The sequence below is a fragment of the Patagioenas fasciata genome, chromosome 18 (assembly GCF_037038585.1).
Source record: "Patagioenas fasciata isolate bPatFas1 chromosome 18, bPatFas1.hap1, whole genome shotgun sequence".
NCBI classification, from domain to species: domain Eukaryota; kingdom Metazoa; phylum Chordata; class Aves; order Columbiformes; family Columbidae; genus Patagioenas; species Patagioenas fasciata.
In genome coordinates this window covers 8,572,956-8,591,021 of record NC_092537.1, presented here as the reverse complement: position 1 = coordinate 8,591,021, position 18,066 = coordinate 8,572,956, and the positions used below count along the sequence as shown (strand labels likewise).

At 51.3% G+C, this 18,066-nt stretch overlaps 1 long non-coding RNA gene across 3 annotated transcripts in view; it reads right to left on the bottom strand.

Moving 5' to 3' along the window:
- LOC136109818 (uncharacterized) overlaps nucleotides 1-15,340 on the bottom strand; it is a 116,770-nt gene extending 101,430 nt beyond the window's left edge. For all 3 annotated transcript variants that reach the window (XR_011741805.1, XR_011741804.1, XR_011741806.1), the window contains exon 1: nucleotides 15,201-15,340. This is a non-coding gene — a long non-coding RNA (uncharacterized lncRNA). The remainder of the gene's footprint in view (nucleotides 1-15,200) is intronic.
- Between the last annotated feature and the right edge of the window lie 2,726 nt (nucleotides 15,341-18,066).

Sequence of the window (18,066 nt, the reverse complement as noted above, 5' to 3'; positions counted from 1 at the left end):
ACCCTCTTCCAGATCAAAGCAGTTATGAACAAGCTGGGGACAGCAAGGATGTGTTGGTCCCACTCTAGCATCATGCAGGGGTGGTCAGGAGAGGGTCCTGCAGCCCCTTCCAGCCCCTGCCCTGCTCAGACCTGCTGGCAGCAGCAGTCGGGGTGACACCAACTGTGCCCTGGCAGGGAGGTGAGGATCAGAGCACAACACCAGACACAGAAACAGCCCTTTCCCCTTCCTCCCCCCACCACGGGGCAAGGCAGCAGTCGCTTCACGCCTTAATGTGAACCAGCTTTGGTAAATATAATGAAATCGTAAAAAATGAGGGGAAATCTTAGCATTCCCGCACCAAAAGCGCTGGAGAGTCTCACGCGACTGTACTTTCCTCCCAGCTCAACTGACGTGGGCGGTGGATGGACCCTGATTCCCATGGGAACTCGTCTGTTTGCTGTTTATCTTCAATGCAATAAAAATGATATGAAAAATAGATTGTGGAGTAGAAGCAGCAGGAAAAAAAAAATCGACACCTGATGCTGTTTCTCTCCATTGTCTGAAATTCAATAGCTGAGCTCTGGGAACAGGCATGTCCATGCGATTACAGCTCAGACCTCGTGTTGAACAGGAGCTGAGACCAAATTATACTCCTAAAGGGCTGAAATGTTTTTGTTAGGTTACTGAAGCAACAGGTAAGGTGCTGTCATCTCGCCCTAGGACCACAACCACTTCACTCCATTGCCCAATCATACAATGGGAAGAACAGATGAAAATATCAAAAACCACAAGGCATTAAGACATCGCCGTAAGCGGCAGCCTTACCAAAACCTAAATGCTGCAGGAAAGCCTGGGTTTGTAATATTAAAACACTGTCCAAACTACATAAAAGAGGGAAAGCTGTCATAAAACGCCGAACCCGAGTGCCAGGGCAGGGCCGCGGCTCTGGCCGTGCCCCCGGGCAGGCTGAGCTGTGCAGCACAGACGTGGCTCCACACCAGCCTGCTGAAGGAGGAGGTTTGAATTAAAACTGGAGGGGAACAAAGCAGCAGGCTTGGAAATCACTGCAAAGCAAAGGTGGGGAGGGAATGAGGTGTTAGTCTGTCCTTGCACCGAGCCTTGGGTTCAGGTCTGGACTGAACGGCTCTCTGCAGTTTTGCCGGGCACCGTCTGGCCGGGCAGTGCCCTTGCTGTCACAGAAGAGAAGGGTTTTTTCAGCCATCATTCACTTTTACTACTTTTTACAAGTTTTAGTAACGCTCCCATAAACAGGTTTTTAATGCAATCCCTTTTCTCTGACATGTTGCATGTTAAAGATTAGCAGAGGCATTTTATTGCAGGTAATAAAGAACCATGATGTCAAATATTTTAACAAGCCAAGTGCTCCATGGGAAAAGCCCAAGGGGCTCCAAACACATTTCTGTTCTGCAGCCTATGCCAGGGAGAGGGGGAAAAGATAGGGAGATTTTTGAGAAAATATCTCAGATTTTGCCTGTTTTTTGGAAAATAACAACAAAACCACAGTGACTCCAACCACACGGGCCATTCAGCACTGCCTGGCTCAGGAGCGATCATGCTTCCCAGCCAGGCATTTCATGCGCTCAATGCAGAGCCTGATGCTCCCCCCAGTATCTCCATGGATTTGTTAGAGGAATACACTATCTTTTAAGAAAAACATGAAATTAGGTTTGTCTTTTGAGAGTTGCAATTTCTTCTTCCCAACACATCCTCCCAGACCTGCCCGCAGCCCAGCAGGAACACGCAGCAGGTCGATGTTACCAGCACACAGGACCCCGCAGGGATGAGCCCATGAACATGTTTTCTTCCCCGAGCGATGCTGCCAGCTGCAGGCAGCCAGGAGGAGGAGGAGGTGGTGAAACCCAGCAGCAGAACAGCATGTCCTCACACCACCCTCGTAAAACACAGCAGAGAAAGTGCCACTTGCCAGGGCACGGGTGGGAACCTCAGCCCAACAACAGCCGTGTAAACGAGCCTCTGCTACTGTTTGGATGGAGCATGTTGGGCTCTAATCAGGGACAGCTGGGGGAAACGGGGCTTGGCAGCCCTGCCCACTTCTCTCTGCAGCATCAGCTTTTCCCCAGTTCTGCCCGCTTGTTTGCACACCCAGCATCCCTAACGGGGACCACATGGGGAGCAGCACTCACAGAGCATCCCCCAGCCAGCCCCAGCGTGGGAGGGGGAACATGATGCTGAACATCACATCGGACTTGCGGAGGAGAAAACTGGACAGCCGCCATCCCAAATGTGTTCGGGGACAGGCACACCACCCCCATGCAGGATTAGGTTTCCACGCCTCGGCTCGCTTTCAGAGAGCCTGAGAAACTCGGGGGGGACCCGCGCACACGAAAGCAGCCCACGCGGTCAGCAGAGCAGCTGCCAAAATTATTGCTGCCCACGGATCGAAGGGGAAGAGCCTCACGCCATTCCCCAGGAGCCCAAATCCTTTTTCCCACTCCCCTCTCTCAGCCCCTGGACCGGTCCCTGCTGGCCGAGGCAGAGTGTTGTGCAAGGGCTCACCCCGGTTGGCCTGGGAAGGGTTTGCACCGTTGGCTTGTGCGTCCTCTCCAGGGCAGGAGTCCTGCAGAGCAGAGTATATGTTTGCAAGCAAGTAATGCTCCCACTGATTTGCCTGCAAACCAGGCCAGCCCAGGGCTGCAGGATGGGCTTGCAGAGACCCGCAGAAGCAATGCTGCACGTGGACTCCCCACCACAGAGCCACGAGGCCCTCGGTGCCCTCCCTCCTCCTGCAAGCCCTGCCGAAACGAGGTGTTTCTTCACTTTCCCATGACCAGATTCCCCTGAAAACAGCAGAAAACACAAATGCTGATGGTAATTAATCTGACAAGAAGTCAGGAGATGCTGATTAAATGTCTCGTATCACTGTGGATCACGGATAATTGTAAAGATAGATTCCTTTACAAAATTGGCAGGCAGTCTCCGTGCACATTTAGAGGAGATCAAGGGAGAGATAGCCATGACAGTCTCACAGCGGTGATTCCCCCCTGCCACTGGAGCACATGCAAACATGCACGCACCCCGTGTTTTGTTTGCGGGGTCCCCGTCCCTCTGGGATGTTGGGCAGGCAGATGTGCTGGACCCGCTCTGGCCAGCGGCCCCAGGGGAGCACGGAGACATGGGCACACTCCCGAGGAGGGAAAAGGCAATTCCACGTGCTCTTAGCACTAGCTCATCTCTAGTCCCAGTGACCTGAATGATCAGAGTGGTTCAGAGGAGGTATTCGGCCAACTGACCTCCTACAGGAATGGTCCCCAGGGCCCTGGTCCCTCTTGCTGCCACCCTCCAGCTGTGTCCCCAAGGGTCTTCCAGCATGGAAGTATCTTCCCAAGGCCTCTGGAGGGTCATTTATCTCCTTCCATAGCCTTATTCAGGAACTTCCACTGATCTCACACATGCATTCATATATATATATGTGTGTGTATATATATATATATATATATATATGTAAGGTTTGTACAAATGCAGCCCCAGCCCAGCGTTGCTGCAGCCAAGTATCCTTAAGTCAGCAGCCACCAGTTTCTCTGCCATCCAAGTCCTACATAACAGACCTCTCCAGATGGCTCTGATTAAGCTGATTTTTCCCACCACTTAAATGGTAGTGAAAATGCTTGGAAGTCATACTATGTGACACCTTTTATTAAGCCCTCAGCACCTGCTTCAAGCCAATCTGACGGAGCTCATAAAACTCCCCACGTTGTGATAGCTGAGCAGTGCTTGCTGCTCTCCATGTTGATGCTGGGTAGGAAATGTTCTGAAGGTGGACACTGAGGGGTTGGGTTTTTGGTCACCTGTGGAGAGCAGTACAATCTTGGAAATGGAAGCAACTGCATCCTTGAAGAAGGACAGACCATAGGTGATAAAATGCTTGAATAATAAATGTGAGCAGAATACAACAACCAACCATTGAAAGAGCAAAAAATTAGAAAGGACTGTCAGGAAAAAGATTCTCCAGCAGCATGAGGGAGTTGTGTTCCACCCTCAGCTCAAACCTGCTAAAATAACCCCAAGATCTGTCTTCCAGCTCCCAGCACTGCTCACCAAAACAGATCTTGGTGGTCATTGGTAAACTCTTGCTAAACTTGTCAGAGGAAAAAATGCCTTCCAGATGGGCCTGGAAAGTGAGGGCTTCAGAGTTTGAGCACTTTATTTGCATACACACGAAATTGTACAATAAATATAAGCACTGCCCTGCTGCACAGAGCTGTCCTCATCAGCCCAGAGCCTCGTTATCAGGGTTTGGGCGATAAGGCGGTTTCAAGGATCCAGTATCATCCAGTCTCCCGCTGGCACTACAAAGGGCCATTTTTTGTTTCCTTGCAATAAAACTAGTGGCCAGATTTTTAATTGCCAGCAGATGGCAAGAGGAACAGTCCACGAGCTTCCCACACTTGTTGCATTGAAGTAATTAGATGCAAACGAGTTTGCACTTAGCAATGGCCTCCCCAGCAGTCCAGTACTCCCAGTCTGCCACCGCCTTCGCAGTCAGGGAGCTCTGGGGTCCATCTGCACACACCAATTAGCGAGGACAGTCCCCTCCATGTCCCATAGGAGATACTGTATACATGGGACATGCACACCTATGTCAGCTATCGTAACTACAGCAAAAATATATCCTCCCCAAGATTCAAGGTAATGCAAAACCCTGAACGATGTTCTGGGGGTCAGAATCCAGACTCTGCACCCACCTGATCTCAGCAAAGCACTCAAGCACATATTGAATTTCTGACATGTTCCTAATCCTCCACTAAGCGGAGGGGGCTGCAGAACATACATCCGTCTGTTGCTGAGTTTGTGTTCTGCTTTTCACCGTATTTGATGGTTCAGTGTAATCGCAGGTTCGGGAGGGTGTTTGATGCTTGAGCCATCACTTGCAGCTACTGGAACAAAATCCAGGCTCAATCGCCCACCTGAGATTTAGTAGTTATTCTGCTTTTAGCTGCCAGTACAACTTTCCGATCACTCTTTCTGGTAGCAGCAGATGTATGAAGTAGACATTTAGTAACCCATCTGCAACTGCACATCATCCTTTCAGGACAATCCATGAATCCCTGAAGAGTTTGCAGCCACTGTCCACAATCCCACAACCCATGGCCAGGTCCTACACCACCACTTCGGCTGCCTCTTTAGGACTTTCCTTCTTCCTCTTAAACATGAAAAGCTGAACTTGGATCAGAAGGGTTGCACTTTAGCTGTGCGATCGGGTTTACAGAGGCTAAACAGGCCCTGACAGCAAAAGCAGAGACGTGTGTCTAAACAAAGCAGCCTGGGCTGCAGCTCGTCCCTGAGCACGGGGACGGCTGCGGCTGGTTTGCGGTGGCTCCTCTCACCACAGCTCCCGATTCCTGTTAATCAGCATGGGGATGAGCTGATCCCACTGCAAATGCAGTCAGTGGCACTTTGATCTTGAAATTATCAAGGGCATCTGCTGTTTGGCACTGACTGGAACAATCAGTTTTCTTTGCTCAGAGCTGCCAGGATTTCTCTTCCTTTCAGATCTGTGTGTGCAAAAGGTGGAAATTGCCCAGTTGATGCATCTGAAAGGAAAATTCCAGGAGAAAGGGCTGAGCAGAGCTCAGAGGTGGCAGCGGCTCCTCTGTCCCCAGTGTCCAAGGCTGACGGACAGCACATCCAGCTCCCAAAGACACAAGGAAGCCCATTCCTGTCCAACCCATGACTTCTCCCACCAACATTGCAAACATGGGATCAACATCTGATCTAATGCAGAAACTAATAAAAGAACTGCAGAGGGTTTTCCGAGTGCTACACTCGAATGCCAGAATGTTTCTAGGGACTTGTAGGTTTATAAATATCTCCGGGGGGGTGTCAGAAGACGGACCAGACTCTGTTCGGTGGTGCCCAACGCCAGGGTGAGAGGCAACGGGCACAGACTGAAACACAGGAGGCTCCATCTGAACATGAGGAGAAACTTGTTTGCTGGGAGGTGCCAGAGCCTGGCCCAGGCTGCCCAGAGCGGGTGTGGAGTCTCCTTCTCTGAGACATTGAAACCCGCCTGGACCCACCTGTGTGATCTGCTCTGTGACCCTGCGTGAGCAGGGCTTGGACTGGGGGTCTGCAGAGGTCCCTTCAGCCCCACCAGTCTGGGACTCTGTGACTTCAATGCCATTTTCTTTCCTAAAGATTTTATTAAAAAATCAGCCATTCAGCATTCAGCCACCTCCCCAGCTGGCTGGGATTTCCTTCTCCCTTCACACAGGGGTAAGACAAGAGTGAAGCAGCTTTACCCAGGAGCGCCACACATGCCTGGCAATCTCTCAGTGAGACATGAACACTTTGCTGCTTCTGTTTTTTGGAAAAATACACTGAGAAAGCAAGCTGAGAACTCGCCCAAGGACGTGAAGAGTTCACAGGGGTCTGAGGCAGTGGAGCTGCTGTCCCACTCCCAACCATCCAGCATTACTTTCTCCTCTAAGACCCAGCATGGGAAAGAGGAAAGCAAACTCCAACACATCACTGGAGACCCAACAGCAACCTGAGCTGAGCACAAAGCAGCTGCCCTCTCTGCGTATGGACTCCATGGGGTCTTGCAAAGGTCCCCCCCCAAAATCAGAATGAACCGCTTTGATTCATCCCAGCAGGAACTGCTTTCTCCTCACAGCCAGACCTGCTCTTGTGGTTCCACCTTCCTGCCCATGTCCAAGTGGGGACGGCCCAGGGATCACAGGGCCAACGAGACTCAACTCTTCCCAACATGTCTGTCTGTCCTCAAACCCTGCAGTCGCACGAAACTTCCCCAGAAAGCTCTTTTCCAGGCTGGCCAGTAGATGGGGATGGAAGAGCAGCCAAGGTCTGATCCACTGGGGACCGTGTCCCTCCAGCCTGGCTGTGTCCTGCTGGCTGTCAGGGCTCAGGTGGCACTGGCTGCTGCGCTGGCCATGCCTGGGACAGGGCAAAGGCAGGAGCTTGGACAGGGGCTGTGTGACTTGGAAGCAGGGAAAACTGCCATGGGCTTATGTCTCCATCCCTAGAACTGTGAGTGTAGGTCATAAACCCCAATATAACTCCACCAGATGTCTGCCTGTCCCCTGATAGCCCAGGACAGGGAGAGACTGTGGATGTCCCCACTGCCTGCTGAGGAGGTTGAAGGGGATCTGAGAGCAGTCCAAGACCTCATTCTGCCTGCAGCAGCACTACCCAATGAACCTGTACAGCCTAGCGTGGCTTCTTACGGAAAAGAGAGCCCCAAGAGCCCAGTCCATGCCCTGCATGCTGTGACCCCCCCAGAGCGCACACAACCCCCAGCTCCCAGGTCTGTTCCTATTCAGCCATGCATGGTGGGGAGGTAATTTGGGAACCCCAGGAACAGCCTGGAGAAGCAGAGAAAACACTCTCAGCTCAAACAGCTCTGCCAGGCTCAGCTCTGCCCCACCGATGGGTGTCCAGCCGTGCTGGATTCCCACCAGGTCATCACCTTCAAGGTTTGGGATGAAGGTGGCCACATAGTGGGGCAGGGAATAGGAAATGCCAGGAGACTTCCCAGTAAAGAGTTTGGCAGAGTGCTGGTGCCTTCCAACCCAGCACACAAGGCTTCCCCTGCTGGGAACCGGGCAGCCAGCTCCCAGCAAAGCCCAAAGCCGCTCTCCCTCTCCAAAATAGAGAAACAGGAACGAACAATGAGTGACACTCAGTGCCCTGCCCCCGAGCTTTGTCGTCTCAGGAGCCGTCATTATGTCGATGTGTAATTATACCATTAATTACTGACCATAAAGCTCTAAAGAAAACAGACCTGAAATGAATACAGCGCTGGTGCAAAGTCTTAAGAGATAACTCTTTGGCTGCTAAGGTAATGTAGACCAAGCTGCATTTTCTAAACCGAAATTGAATTTGCAATTAGCTCTCCTTCTTGCCTAAGTCCAACAAAAGACCTTCCTGCATTTAATACCGAGAAGGGATGTCTCTGAGCTGCCATCAAACGACAGAAGCTTACAAAAAGCCAACTGGAGCAGAGCGGAGGGACCAGAATCCCAAATGTCTCTTTGGGTTGAGCGAGGCTCTTGTTTGAGTTTGGATTTGCTGCACACTCAATGTACATCTCCGAGCAAGCCACTTAATCTGACCCTGGCCCAAAGTTTAGCTGTCTGTCAAATGTTAGAAAAGGGCTTTGTCTCCCTCGCAAGGACTTAGAGGTTTAATTACCGGCTGTGCCAAGATGCCCTTAGGTGGAAACTGCAATGCAAATGCAAAGTATCATTATTAGAGCTTAGCAAATAACTCAAATGTTTTTCTGCAGCAACTCCCTCGAAAAGAAATTAGATTCCTTTCTGGTGTGTTTGGGAGTCTTTCCAGGCTCTCTTGTTGTGACACTCATGAGTGAGTGGAGAATTAAGAATATGAAGGTAATTCACCAAAAGTCAGTGCCCATCTCCTAAACCTGATCCTGCGCACGGAGCCGCGCTCCTGCACAGCCCTCGTCTGTGCACCCAAACCAGGCACCAAGATGGGCGCTGAGGGGCTGTGCCAGGCAGGGTGTCCCTTTGGCACCTGCGGACAGATCCAGCCCATCCAAGCAGGCTGAGGTCCCTCGGGGACGTGGGGACACCAGCCAGCACTGCCCTGCATCGAGTCCACTGCAGATACCCCAGATGGTCCCAGCTGGGCAGCCTCATGGCCTTGCTGAGCAAGGTGGGTATCAACAATGAGCAAGATGAGGCAGGGAGACTTTGCCAAAAGCCTTTCACGGGAAGCCACACGTCCCCATCAGCTCGTGCTATGCAAATCCCGATGATTTAAGCCATTTTACACTCGCCTCTGAAGAGTTTGGGACAAACGTTTGCATCATAAATTCTCTGGGAAGGTTATTCTCTGGGGCTGAGCAGTTGCCATAAAGCTCCGAGAGTTTATGAGGATCTGACAAAACCTGCCGGCTCCTGCTGTAACCACTCAGCACCTTCCCCAGCACCGGGTGCCGGCCAGCGGCCCGAGCCCCAACCCAGGGATGCGCGGGAACGCCCCCACAGCCCTGACCCCCCAACAGTCTTGTGTGAGCGGGAACGGCGCAGAGGAATATTTTCAATTAGCTTTACAGAAAACATTTGCCTGAAACTGGATGCTGTGTGAAACTCCTGAACTCTCCTTTTGCTTTCAGAGCTGGGGAGAGGGAAGGGGTGTGGGGGGGTGGAATTGGAAGAGCTTCTTATTTTTTCGGATCCAAGCTGCGCGGCTTCAGAGCACGCATGGTTTGGCCGGCCGGACCCAACGTGTGATTCAGAAGCCGGCAGCTCTCCCTGCACAGCACAGCACAGCCAGGCTGCTCCGTGGGACCCAGGACATGGTGGCAGAGCCCCCGGGCACGGGCCAGACCCCTGAGGCTCAGCCATGTCACGCATGGGCCACCACCACGACACACGTCACCTTGTTGGGTGTTGGTGCTGGGGTGCAGACGCAACGCAAAAAGTGCAAGAGGAGAAGGGGAGCTGCATCTACCAAATGCCTCCTGCACCCCAATGCTTTCTTGTTACCCCCAGGTTAAACCTGCCAGAGCCCAGCGCACCTCAAAGCCCAGACCCTCCCCTGGGCTCTGATGAACACGGCCTTGGTGCCAGTGAGTCAGATCACCCCGACAGCCCCGATCTTGTGAGAGCAAGTCCAGGCACGGATGCCCAGCCCTGGGTGCTGTCGGCCGCAGCGCCACTCAGCACCACCGCTCCCCTGCACCCGCTTACCAGCAAGCCCTAAAACATGATTTATTCCATCTAATTATCTTCTTCCCTGTGTGGCTGATTTCTGCACTAAGTCAGGACTCTCACGGCTTCTCCAGCCCACTCAGCTGGCAGCACAGCCTTTTGTTTCAGCGCTTGCCTTTCCCTTTACAGCGGGCAGCCCAATGTGCTTCAGTTCCCCCAAAAGGCAGCAGCAGCACCATCACTAAAACCAGCGAGGTTCAACACAGAAAGACTGAGCTCCTGTCTCACTGTGAACTCCTCTTTTTTTTTAAACAACAGCAATTAGGAAAACAAAAAGAGCATTATTTAATTAGTTTTTCCTCCTTTGGCTGGGTGCTTCCTTCCCCCTGCAATGGTGTTTCAGCCCCTGCAACGCTCTGCGGGCTCTGAAACATCTGCAGCCCCCATCGCGGAGCAGAAAGTCTGTTGGGGGGAGATAGACAGGGATTTTCATCTGCAGCTGATGACTCTGGCTGCATCATTTGGAACCACTTTGGTGTGATTTTTCAGCAGTACTGAGCTTCATCCTCTCGCTGAGAGCTCCACACACCACTTTTCTCTTTGGTGTTCCCGGTGCAGCCCTGGTCCCCTGCCTGCAGATGTCCTGATGCCTGTGTGGCCCGCACTCCCAGCTGAGCCACAGCCCTTACACATCCCTGGGCATGTGGTTTCTAAAAAGATGTATCTGCCACGCAGACTGCGATGATGTGAAAAAGAGCATTTATAATTAAAGAAACCCCTTGCAAATTAGTTAACAGCACAGGCTCGCACCACGGCCAAAGCTATTATCAGTCTGAAGCTGTTCAGCCAAGCCACATTCGAGCCACGACAAGTCAAAAAAATAAAGTTAATAAAATATACTTGAAATGAAACACAGGTCATGTACTTGATCGGCATATTTATAAAAGCCTAGCCTAATCCAGCCAAACTTTCCAGAAAAAAGATCTTGCTGGTCTTTGATCCTGCCTGTGCTTCCTCGGGGAATATCAATTTGCCTTCAGCAAAGTTAGACGGGATTAAAATTCACTTTAAAAGGAGCAAGATCCTCGCTGGGTAGGGAAGGAACTGAGAGCCATCTCTGCAGCAATGCTGAGCACAGCCCGCACCCCGGGAACGCTGCTGGGCTCTCTCATGGAGCACGCTCAGGGCTTGATATCCTCCCAAACCTCCTGTCTGAGCAGCACCTGCTGATCCAGCGTTAAAACCTGTCATCAGATGCTGGACGCACAGAGCCCCTCTGCTCCAGGAGTCCAGCTCAAACTGCTCAAGTCCAGCCTAGAGCCTCGTAACAAAAAACACAAGACCTTCGCTTGGCAACTCATTTGTCCAGCACAGGATACTGAGGTTTCTGCAAAAATCCCACCTCCCACCTTAAGGAATCCTCTTCGCACCAGCAATAGGGAGAATGAAGGTGAGGAAAATCCCTGGGGCTTCACAGTAGGGTCGATGCTGCAGGGAGAAGGCAGCTGCCTCCTGGACCAGATTATCCCCTGCTGCTGCTGAAGCCAGGCTCACGCGATGCGCAAGGCTCGGCTTCCGCAAAAAACACAGGCATCCACAAAAAAACACGAGGGAAGGCGATGTGGCTTGTGCCTCTTCCCCTGAGAGCCCTGAGGAGTGACAAGAGCTGCAAAGCCCCTCCATGCCGGAGCACCTGGGGAGCTATAAACACTGCAATTGTCAGCACGCTCCCTCCCAGCAAAGCGAGGGATTTGGCAGGGTGGGTGTGAAGGAGCGTGTCACAGGCTGGGAGATTAACGGCTTCACCCCGGCTGAAGGTTCAGGGGAAGGAAAAGTCTCCGAGTCATCAGGGCTTGGAAGTATAGGATGCTCCTCTGCAATACCAGGGGCTAAGAGTTGCTCCATGTGTTTGCAGATATAAATACTTGTGCAAACACAAGGGAAACCACAGATATTATTCACCAAAATATTGCCCAGGAAGTGGCTCTGGAGATTACAATCTTGGATATAGGATAGTAGGAAAATATGGTTTCATGCCAACAGGACCGGTGGTCTCAAGGTGCTGAGGTCAAGCGAAGCGAATAAAAATGAAAGAACAATTGAGATAAAAAACAATAGTTATAATAAAACCTCTTGTCTAGACCAGGTCCTGCATGAGATGGCTTAAACCCCTTCTACTCTCCCCAATCAGAATCAAACATGATTGCTGCAGAGCTTTACGAGAACCAAAGCAGTGGCACCAAGTCCCAGCCCAGCTCCCCAGTTATGCCAGCGCACATCCCCAGGCCAAAGCTGGTGTGACACCACTGCCTGCTTGCCACTGTCACCAGCCTGAGCCACAGTCCCCACTCCGACCGTCCCGTCCTGCATTTCGTACAAGGGGCCAGTCACACACACTGGGTGATAACCAGACCAGATCACCAGGGGCATGTCGCTGCAGCAAACGCTGTCTGAAAGACTTTGCAGCCCCACAGGTAAGGTCTGTTGGCAGGGTTAAGGCTCTGGCTCTCTTCCTGACTTTGAAATCCTTCCCCCACCATCCAGTGTCCCTGTGTGAGTCAGTGCCCGCACATACGGTGATGAAAACCTTCATCCCTCTGGCGAGCGCCTCTGTGCTCCGGAGACAGCACATCGCATGCTGTCACCACGCAAATATGCAGCACGTTTCTCACTCTCTTGGCTGCAGAGAGAACACGAAGGGAGCAAGTACCTCAGAAAGCAGAAGGTAAATCCAGGGCGACGAGCACACGCACACTCAGCAGCTGGCACGCAAACCAGCCTACACGCACACTTGTGCTTGCAGGCACGAGGGGATCCGTGGACTTTCTGAAGTTTTGCTCGGCAGTAGAGCAGTCCAGTTCAAATCTATGCTCTGCCCTCTCATCTCTTCCATCCCCCTCATCTCCTCTTTCATTCTCCATTTTAATATATTGCCCATTTTAATGTATTAAAGCATGAGCTTTAAATCCCACCCCGTGCAGTCTAACCCACACCCATCCCTTGGTCCCTGCTCAGGCCTGGGGCTGGCACATTGCAGAACAAAACATCACCTCCAGCTCTGCTCACCGGGGAGAGAGCAGTAACAGGGCACTGCCAAGAGAGAATCAGACTCGTCACCTCCCCAAACCTGGCTGGTGACAGTGGTGACCCAGACCCACTGGGGCAGAAAGGAGTTTGGGGTGGTGGAACCATCCATAGCAAGGCTCAGGGCACCAAGCGCTGGTGCTGGCTGGCAGTGAGGGACCCGGGGGGGCAGAACCAGGCTCCAGCCAGGGGACACTGCAGCCACCTCCTCCTCAGGGATGATGGCACGGGGACTCGGTTGCTTGAGGAGCATTGCAAGGGCAGGGAAGACCAGCAGCAGGCTGTGGTTCAGCCTTGCTGCCCAGCACACTGCAGGGATAAGCTAATGCACAACGTGGAGGCTTCTCCACCCAAAATGGGACTTTCAGCAGGCTCAAGTCCTGATTTTATGGAACAGCAGTAGGCCAGAGGAAAGTAGGGATTTGCCTGTAGTTACACAAGAAGTCTGTGGAGAGAAACAAGCCAAATTTTTTCAAGTCCTCAATTAGGCTCCCAATAAGGGGACGCAGAGCCCTTCCTCTGCAAGCCGCAGAGATGCTCAGACGCGGGAGGTGCCAGTTCTCTCCCTCCAAGGTCAGGGAAATGCCGGAGGAGATGAACGCCTCCCCCTGCTTTCCCACCTCTCCTCATGGAGCAGAGGGAGCTGTGGGCAGGGGGCTGCCCCACTGCACCCCCAGGACCCCACAAAGCCCCATCCTGAGTCATGGAGCGCTCCAGCCTCAGCGCATTATATTGGGATGAATCACTCGCTGACCTCTGCCTTCCGCAGTGTTCGGTTTCTAATTTTATGGGCTGTATCAACGGAGTTATTGAATCCAGATGTCTGCAAAATGCAACTGCAGCACACAGAAAGCCACAAGGAAAGGAGTTGGTGGTGAGGACCAGGGCACGTGGTTCATTTTTCATAAGCAAACCCTGGCTTAGGAGGGAGAGGAAGGCATCTCATCTCCCCTGCCTGCCTGGGGCTGTGCTGGAGCAAGCGGGAGGCTGTGATCTCCGCAGCCCATCTCCCATCTCTCTCAATAACTGCTCCCTGCACCCCAGTTTTCTGAAAGCATCCTTCCCCGAAGGCAGTGGCTGTGCAGTTGCATCAGGCTCAGATGGGTCTCACCTGGGGGAGCTTTGGGAGATGCTGAAGAAACACGGGTCCTGTGCAGCCTCAGTGCCCTTGCGGGGACACCAGTGCTGCCATGGGAAGAGCACTGGGCTGGACCAGAGCTTCAGCTTTTCCAAACCAACCTGTCCAGTATAAATCAGTCATGGCACGAGCTGGCCAGTGACAGCAACACCTGCGATGGGCATCTGGTTTGCATAAAGCACAGCTGGCTTCAAAACAACAGGAGTGCATTTGTACTGGCAAGGAAAGAATAAAAAAAGAAAAGAAGAAGAATATCCAGACCACAACTAAACTTCAAACAGAAACCTGCTGAGTGACCTGCCTGCAACGGGGCTGTCCCCTCATGACAGGCAACCCACGGCATCGCCCGTGCCGCATGGGTGACTCCTGAGCATCGACACCATGTGGGATCAGAGGCCCCAAGGGATGGAAAGGATTCTTTTTAAGACCTTCCTGCCTCTTCCTTTTTCTGCAGCAAATCCCTTTTCTCACACCAAATCTGACCCGAGCCTCTCTGAGCTGGGGATTCCCAAGAGCTGCATGTGGATGCGCATCCTCCAAAGGGATGTTGCCCAGCTCCCCCATCACCAACAGCTTTCTGCAGCAGCGCAGACCCTGGAACCTGCTATGAAAATGCACCTGGTTGTGCACAAGGACCTAAGCTAACAGCAACAGACCATGACACAAATAACTGCATGTTCTTCTTAGCTGTGTTGTACAGTGATCCCAAACAAATCATTCACTTCAGGCTTTAGTTTACCTGACATCTTGCAGTGACATACCTCCACCTTTACAAGAAACACTGACCTCCAGGTGGGATATTTCTAGTAGGGGTTTGCTTTGTGCTAACTGGAAAAGAAAAAAAATGTACTTGCTTACTGCTAAACAAAAATGATGGCAAACTGTTATCAGGAAATGAAAAATTTGGCCACCTTGTCCACACCTTGGCCTCCAGTCCTGAATAAGCCCCAAGAGAACATCTGCCTTCTGCAGCGAGGCCAGCACTGGTCCTCTGCACGGCTCACCAGAGGTGGAAGATAGGCCAGCGCTTCATGCTGAGCTTCTCCCCGGCAATGCTGGGGTGGCAATGGGAATTTCTTTGCACCCACCTTCTCTCCTACTGCTGTGGGGCAGAGACCTGGTTGGGAAAGGTCCCTTTTTCTCTCCTCTTTTCCCTGCAGCTTCCATGTCTTGCTGCTCAGGCCATATGGCAGTTGTGCAGAGAAACAGAGATCCAGGAACACATATGGGTTTTCTCATTTTCTACCTTGTCACCTTGGAAAGAACAAAATATAATACACAAAACAGAGGGAGACGGTAATAAAGCAGAGGCTGACCTTCACACTGGTATTCCAGCTCACACGGCTGCGCCTACGCTGAGTCGCTCCTGCCCTGGGCTGCTCTTAGGACGGGCCCTGCAAAGCTCCGCTGTCTGTAACCCAGAAAGGAGCCTTTTAGGGCAGTCACTGAATCTGGGCTGATATTCCCCTTGTGCACAAGCCACGCACACACACTTTGAGAAAGCTCAGAAGACCTGCAGGGGATGAGTTTAACGTACAGATGTCTCGGTGCCAAGTTTCAGTCTAATGGGAATCACAACAGCTGACTTACAACACCCCACTTTAAAGCCAGGGTTTCCAGGGAGGGAATCTCTGCCAGAATCAGAAACTATAGCAACTTCTGTAATGAAATAGCATTTCAATGTAAAGCTCTTTTTACAGCACATTGCCACGTTCGTGGCATAGTGGTTTCCAGCATTTTTCAGATGTCTCCTGCCAGAAGATTCAGTAGGATTCGTTTCTTAGCAGTTAAGGAGAGAAGGGTCATATTGGGTTGTCAAATATACCCCTTTCCCTGCAATGGGAAAAAAATATATCCTAAGAGATGATTCATCAGGTGTTGAATTCATATAATGCTTGATCTCGACTGACTAAAAGGCTGCTTGCCTCAGGGCCCGAACCTGGTCGCATTGAAGTCAATATGACTTTTGCAATTGGTTTCAGCAAGAACCAACCCATGATCAGACTTGCCTGAAGCCCAGAAACCCATATCCAAGCTACTCACGTTGTACGCAGTGAAAGGTTATGATCTATAACAGATTACAGTCTATCTCAACTCAGCTGAAGCTGATGCAAACTTTGCCACTCATTTGAATGGGGTCAAAACTCCAATCAAAGTTGGACTTAATTTCTGGGCAGCACCATTTCTTCCTGTCCTTCCAGTCCAACATTTGCCTCTCACACAATTCTTTGGTCCATCTGTCACAGGAAAATTTATTTCAATATTAAGAAGGGTGGAAAAGATGGTCCTTTGAGCAGAAGCAGTCATTTTATTCAGAAAATCCAGACTCCTACCATTTTTTTGGGTGCAGCCCAGGTCTCCCCAGCCCTGCCTCCTCTCCTACCATCCCCAGTTTCCCTACACACCGCGCTCTGCCTGCTGCAGGGTTTGCTCCATATCCACCCACCAAAAGCCACAGGCACCAGCTGATGGCTTATCGGGCTGAGGTTTGCACAGACCTCGCAGTCATCTGTCTTCCAAACCCGCCTGAAGCCTTGGGACACGGTGGAATTGCAGCTACTCCCATTTCAGCCAAGTGAAATCTGAAGCAGCCATCCAAAGGAGACAAAATTGGTGCTAAGTTTTGGGTTTTTTTCCCCCAAGAAATCACACAGCATCACAGTATGATGTTACCAACTCATGAGGCTTAAAGCAAGGAACAGATCACACTGAGTACACACTGTCTAAAACAAAAGGACTTTGGTGCCCTGCTTGGTTTGGAGGGGCTTGTACCTGCAAACAAGCACACCTTGGGCAGGCTGAAGTGTACAAACCTTGTTGATGCTTTTCTTATTATATGGAAAACACACATCCTGCCCAGCCTCTTAAATAAACCCTTGCCTCATTAGGCTGTAAGAACGGCGAGGGAGAGCTGCTCTTTCGCAGTGTGTTTACTGAAGTCTTTTCTGCATGACTCGCTTACACCGCTAACACAAACAGCGAGATTCTGTGGGTATCTGGGCAAGGAATGACCCATGGGTACAAAGCAGGGGTTATTGGTATAGGCTGTGCAGGAAGGTATGTTCGTCTTGGCTCTATGAGCCAGACCATTCCAGCCCTCACCTTGTTTATCTGTCCGCGGCGGCTGTGAAATGCAAGTGGGAACCATTATATGTGAGTGGGAACCATTATACACCCACTCGGGAGAGGCAGGAACGACAACACCAGGTGCAGAGCAATGGAGAAACAGGCGGGTGAAGAGTCGGTCTCGCTCACTTGGGCAACAGCTCCTCATCTGATACCAGGAATTACAATGACCAGCGCAAGGGGCAATGCCTAGTGTGGAAAACAAAACCTGAAGATCTCCAAGTCTGGCCCTCCTGTCCCGCTGGAGCTGGTAGGTCTGGGGTGAGCTGGGAACTCACGGTGCATTTGGACGATAATCCCAACAGCAACCGGACGACTCATGGGCATCCATCACCCAAACTGCTCAGCTTTGCCATTGCTCTCCACTTCTCAGTATCAGTTGAAGATCAGACACTTGTGGCAGTACCCTTGGCACACCAGAGGATGGGAATAAAACCTGAAGGCACCCAGAATTAGAGGCAGATTTCCAAAATATGAGCCTTAACCCCAGTGCTGGGGTTACTTGCTTGCTGCCCGAGGGGGATTTTGAGGCTTGATCAGGCGATCTCTGGAGACTGAAGACGAAAAGATCTGGAGCATGATGTATCCATCGATCTGAAAGCACTCTACATAAAGAGATTCAATTCACTGGAAAACTATATTCTATTCATCCTTTACAAAGTGACCTGCTCATATGTAAAGCTGCAAAGTGGAAGTCTGGGGGCACATCTCCAGCTGGTGCAAAATCACCCTCCTGTGACAAAACTGTCCTGATTTACCCCAACCAGGAATCTGACTGTTCCACAAAAATAGGCCAGTTCCTCTAAAATTCATAATAAGAGAGATCACCCAGACTTTGACCTATCTTAGAAGGGAGGAATAATTATTTTCATTATTTAACAGATTTGGAAATGAGACAAGAGGTGATGAATTACCCAAGGTCGTGCTATATGTTTTAGTGAAGGGACATCAGTCACCTCAGCCGTTACCCTTCCCCTTGAGCACATCTTGTTGGGAGATACCCCAAGCAGCCCCAGGGATCAGGGATTAGCAGGGGAGAGCAGAACACAGCCAATA